This window comes from Aegilops tauschii, chromosome 2 (genome assembly GCF_002575655.3).
Source record: "Aegilops tauschii subsp. strangulata cultivar AL8/78 chromosome 2, Aet v6.0, whole genome shotgun sequence".
In the NCBI taxonomy this organism is placed as follows: Eukaryota; Viridiplantae; Streptophyta; class Magnoliopsida; order Poales; family Poaceae; genus Aegilops; species Aegilops tauschii.
The window spans coordinates 391,267,933-391,274,200 of record NC_053036.3 but is presented as its reverse complement, the minus strand read 5'-3'; positions in this window follow the sequence as shown (position 1 = coordinate 391,274,200).

The following is a 6,268-nucleotide window of genomic DNA, read 5'->3' as shown; positions in this document are numbered from 1 at the left end:
GGCATTGTATTAGTGATGGATAATTATGTTGGATGCGATTCCTCATGCAACAGTTATAACATAGGGTGACACAGAACTAGCTCTAGTTCATCAATGTAATGTAGGCATGTATTCCGAATATAGTCATACGTGCTTATGGAAAAGAACTTGCATGACATCTTTTGTCCTACCCTCCCGTGGCAGCGGGGTCCTATTGGAAACTAAGGGATATTAAGGCCTCCTTTTAATAGAGTACCGGACCAAAGCATTAACACTTAGTGAATACATGAACTCCTCAAACTACGGTCATCACCGGGAGTGGCCCCGATTATTGTCACTTCGGGGTTGCCGGATCATAACACATAGTAGGTGACTATTGACTTGCAAGATAGGATCAAGAACTCACATATATTCATGAAAACATGATAGGTTCAGATCTGAAATCATGGCACTCGGGCCCTAGTGACAAGCATTAAGCATAGCAAAGTCATAGCAACATCAATCTGAGAACATAATGGATACTAGGGATCAAACCCTAACAAAACTAACTCGATTACATAATAAATCTCATCCCCATCACCGTCCAGCAAGCCTACGATGGAATTACTCACGCACGGAGGTGAGCATCATGAAATTGGTGATGGAGGAAGGTTGATGATGACGACGGCGACGGATTCCCCTCTCCGGAGCCCCGAACAGACTCCAGATCAGCCCTCCCGAGAGAGATTAGGGCTTGGCGGCGGCTCCGTATCGTAAAACGCGATGAATCCTTCTCTCTGATTTTTTTCTCCCCGGACGTGAATATAGAGTTGGAGTTGATGTCGGTGGAGCCTCAGGGGGCCCATGAGGTAGGGGGTGCGCCCCAGGGGGTGGGCGCCCCCTCCACCCTCATGGACAGGGTGTGGCCCCCTGGTGTTGATTCTTTCGCCAGTATTTTTTATTAATTCCAAAAATATTCTCCGTGAAGTTTCAGGTCATTCCGAGAACTTTTATTTCTGCACAAAAATAACACCATGGCAATTCTGCTAAAAACAGCGTCAGTCCGGGTTAGTTCCATTCAAATCATGCAAGTTAGAGTCCAAAACAAGGGCAAAAATGTTTGGAAAAGTAGATACGTTGGAGACGTATCAAATCCCCAAGCTTAAACCTTTGCTTGTCCTCAAGCAATTCAGTTGACAACCCGAAAGTGATAAAGAAAAACTTTTACAAACTCTATTTGCTCTTGTTGTTGTAAATACGCAAAGCCAGCATTCAAGTTTTCAGCAAAGATTATTAACTAATCATATTCACAATAACACTTAGGTCTCATGTTTACTCATATCAATGGCATAATCAACTAGCGAGCAATAATAATGAATCTCGGATGACAACACTTTCTCAAAACAATCATAATATGATATAACAAGATGGTATCTCGCTAGCCCTTTCTGAAACCGCAAAACATAAATGCAGAGCACCTCTGAAGATCAAGGACTGACTAGACATTGTAATTCATGGTAAAAGAGATCCAGTCACAGTCATACTCAATGTAAACTAATAGTAATGCATGCAAATGACAGCGGTGCTCTCCAACTGGTGCTTTTTAATAAGAAGATGATGACTCAACATAAAAGTAAATAGATAGGCCCTTCGCAGAGGGAAGCAGGGATTTGTAGAGGTGCCAGAGCTCGATTTTTGAAATAGAGATAAATAGTATTTTGAGTGGCATACTTTCATTGTCAACTCAATAACCGTGAGATCTCAATATATTCCATGCTACACACATTATAGGCGGTTTCCAAACAGAATGGTATAGTTTATACTCCCCACCACCAACAAGCATCAATCCATGGCTTGCCCGAAACAACGGGTGCCTCCAACTAACAACAGTCCTGGGGGAGTTTTGTTTGCAATTATTTTGATTTGGTTTGAGCATGGGACTAGGCATCCCGGTTACCGGCCATTTTCTCGTGAGTGAGGAGCGGAGTCCACTCCTCGTGAGAATAACCCACCTAGCATGGAAGATACAGACAACCCTAGTTGATACATGAGCTATTCGAGCATACAAAACAGAATTTCATTTGAAGGTTTAGAGTTTGGCACATACGAATTTACTTGGAACGGCAGGTAGATACCGCATATAGGAAGGTATGGTGGACTCATATGGGATAACTTTGGGGTTTATGGAAGTGGATGCACAAGCAGTATTCCTGCTTAGTACAAGTGAAGGCTAGAAAGAGGCTGGGAAGCGACCAACTAGAGAGCGACAACAGTCATGAACATGCATTAAAATTAATCAACACTGAGTGCAAGGATGAGTAGGATATAATTACCATGAACATAAATATCGTGGAGGCTATGTTGATTTTGTTTCAACTACATGCGTGTGCCAAGTCAAGCCACTCGAATCGTTCAAAGGAGGATACCACCCTATCATACCACATCACAACCATTTTAATAGCATGTTGGCACACAAGGTAAACCATTATAAACTCCTAGCTAATTAATCATGGCATGAGCAACTATAATCTCTAATTGTCATTGCAAACATGTTTCATTCATAATAGGCTGAATTAGGAACGATGAACTAATCATATTTACAAAAACAAGAAAGGTCGAGTTCATACCAGCTTCTCTCATCTCAATCAGTCCATCATATATCGTCATTATTGCCTTTCACTTGCACGACCGAACGGTGTGGATAATAATCATAGTGCACGTGCATTGGACTAAGCTAGAATCTGCAAGCATTTAATACACCGGAGAAGACAAGGTAATATGGGCTCTTTGTTAAATCAACAATAATGCATATAAGAGCTACTCAACATTTTCATCATGGTCTTCTCCTCTCGACCCTCAAAGAAAAGAAATAAAACTATTTACACGGGAAAGCTCCCAACAAACAACAGAAGAACGAGAAATCTTTTTGGGTTTTCTTTTACTTATTACTACTACAGGCATGGAAAGTAAACTAGCTAAAACTACAACTAAATTTTTTTGTTTTTTCTTAAGGTTTTTCAAACACACAAGCAGAAGGCTTAAAACAGAAAGTAAACTAGCATGGATAGTATAATGAAAAAGTATGAGCACCGACAACTGGCATGAGTGTGTGAACATGAATGTAATGTCAGTGAGAAATACATACTCCCCCAAGCTTAGGCTTTTGTCCTAAGTTGGTCTATGCCCACGGATGGCCTGGCGGATATCCAAAGTTGTAGCTGGGGTCGTACTGAGATGTAGCAGCTACTGCCTGATGAGCTGCAGCTTGGAGGCGAGCTGCCTCCGTCCTCCTCTCATACTCGTTCGCCTCCTCCCTGGTTATAACATATCTCCTTTTTGCCTGAAAGTCAAAAAAAGTAGGGGCAGGGAGAGCAACATGGACAGTGCGACGTCTGTCGAAGATTAGTCGGTACTGGAGGAACTGTTCATTCCTCTCAACAAACTGATGGCAAACCATAGCATTATAATCTAGATAAGCAGGAGGCAATTCCAAATCATTTCTACGTATGGGTATATCAACATAATTAGCTACACGAGTTACATAAATTCCACCAAACAAATCTCCACTTGTACCGCTATGATGCAACCTTCGTGCAACAATAGCCCCCAAGTTATATTGTTTATCACCTAATACCGCACTTTTGAGGACACAAAGATCTGGAACGCACATGTGACAAGCTTCATCTTTACCGTTAATGCATCTACCTATAAAGAGAGCAAAATAATGTATGGAAGGAAAATGAATGCTCCCTATGGTAGCTTGTGTGATTTCTCTAGATTCCCCCACAATGATACTAGCAAGAAAGTCTTTATATTCAGATTTGCGAGGTTCATTAACATTGCCCCACTGCGGGAGTTTACAAGCAATATTAAAATCTTCTAAATCCATGGTATATGATTTATCATAAAGATCAAATAAAACAGTGTGAGAATTGCGCGAGGATGTAAATTTAAACCTTCTCACAAAGGAATCAGTTAGGTAACGGTATTGCGGGCACTTATCTGACACGAAGCCCTCAAGATCAACATTACGCACATATGCGTCAAATTCATCCTTAATACCTGCTCCGACCATAAACTCCTCTGACGGCCATTCACAAGGCCGCACTTGAGCTTCCCTTGGTAGTTCATTGTCCGGCTCACGTATCGCGAGCCTTGGGCCTTACTTCCTTGAGGAACCACCTTGGTACATTTTCCTAAACATATTTCTTCCTCTGAAAAATTTCTGAAATTTTTAGTGACTCAAAAATAAAAGTGAACAAAACTCAACAAGATTGATAGCAACTACTCCCACAAGTGCCTAGAGACTATATCATGCATTAGAAGTACTTGGGACCATATAAATTTGACATGCAAGCTCAAGAACAGGGTCACCTAAGCAGCAAAAATTTGCAATAAAAAAGCACTAGAACAAAAACTAATTGCACCATTGGAGGAGTCACATACTGAAGAACAATCTGCCCAAACAGTTTTGTGAATGGAGCTTTGAGCAAGGAGATCGAAAATGGCAGCAAGATGAGCTAGAACACGGGTTTGAGCTATGGAAGGATTTTTCTGGAGGAAGACGAAGTGAGTGGGTGCAGGAATAAGTGGAGGGGGGCCACGTGGGGTCCACGAGGCAGGGGGCGCGCCCTGGACCCTCGTGGCCAGATGGTGGCCCCCTCAGGTGTGTTCTCAGTGCTAGATATTCTTAAATATTCTACAAAAATTCATATTTCAATTTCAGGACATTTGGAGAACTTTTATTTTTGGGGTATTCTTTTATTGCAAGGATAATTCAGAAAACAGACAGAAAATACTATTTTTGCTTTATTTAATCTAAATAACAGAAAGTAAAAGGAGGGTACAGAGAGTTGTGCTTTCTAACTTCATCCATCTCATGCTCATCAAAAGGAATCCACTAACAAGGTTGATCAAGTCTTGTTAACAAACTCTTTCCGAACAACATGAAACCAGAGAATTTTTGAATAACACTAGGTTACCTCAACGGGGATGAATGTCCCCAACAACAAGAATATCATATTTCTTCTTGACAGTAGGAAGAGGAAATTCAAAATCTCCAATAATAATCGATGAAGTTTTTCCAATAGAATTGATACTGTGGACTTGAGGTTGTTTCCTCAGAAAGTGTACCGTATGCTCATTACCATTAACATGAAAAGTGACATTGCCTTTGTTGCAATCAATAACAGCCCCTGCAGTATTCAAAAAGGGTCTACCAAGGATAATCGACATACTATCGTCCTCGGGAATATCAAGAATAACAAAGTCCGTTAAAATAGTAACATTTGCAACCACAACATGCACATCCTCACAAATACCGACAGGTATAGCAGTTGATTTATCGGCCATTGGCAAAGATATTTCAGTAGGTGTCAATGTCGGTGTCAAAACCGGCGGATCTCGGGTAGGGGGTCCCGAACTGTGCATCTAAGGTCGATGGTAACAGGAGACAGGGGACACGATGTTTACCCAGGTTCGGGCCCTCTCTATGTAGGTAATACCCTACCCTACTTCCTGCTTGATTGATCTTGATGAATATGAGTATTACAAGAGTTGATCTACCACGAGATCGTATTGGCTAAACCCTAGAAGCCTAGCCTGTATGACTACGGTAATGAGTCTCTCCCTTTCCGGACTAAGTCCTCCGGTTTATATAGACACCGAGGAGATCTAGGGTTATACAAGGTCGGTTACAAAGGAAAAGAATCCACATATTTGGTCGCCAAGCTTGCCTTCCACGCCAAGGAGAGTCCTATCCGGACACGGGTGCAGTCTTTGGTCTTCATATCTTCACAGCCCACCAGTCCGGCCCATGGCTAGCGGGCCGGACGCCCGAGGACCCCTTAATCCAGGACTCCCTCAGTAGCCCCTGAACCTGGCTTCAATGACGAGGAGTCCGACGCGCAGATTTGTCTTCGGCATTGCAAGGCGGGTTCCCTTCCTTCCGAACTCCAAAATAGCCTTTGGATGTGATGATTGTATCTGGACCTGTAACACACACCACACATAACTGCAGAGAGAATATAATATTCCGCGGGCCCAACCCGCTGACAACTTTTTACCACGTGACATCACGCCTGCCCGGTCATAATTTCGGACCGTTTTGTTCTGCCGTTCCTCGTTCCAAAACGTGGTTGTCATTGAAACGTCTTATCCAGGCAGAGATCGTGTCCCCTTATTAAGGGATTCTTTCATCGACACGGACGTGGGTAACCCAACCGCCCGTAAGGTACAACTCCTTGGGAATAGGCAAATTTCAAGGCCCGGGAGGAGGCGTTCGATATTCTTCGCCTTTATAAAGGGGCAT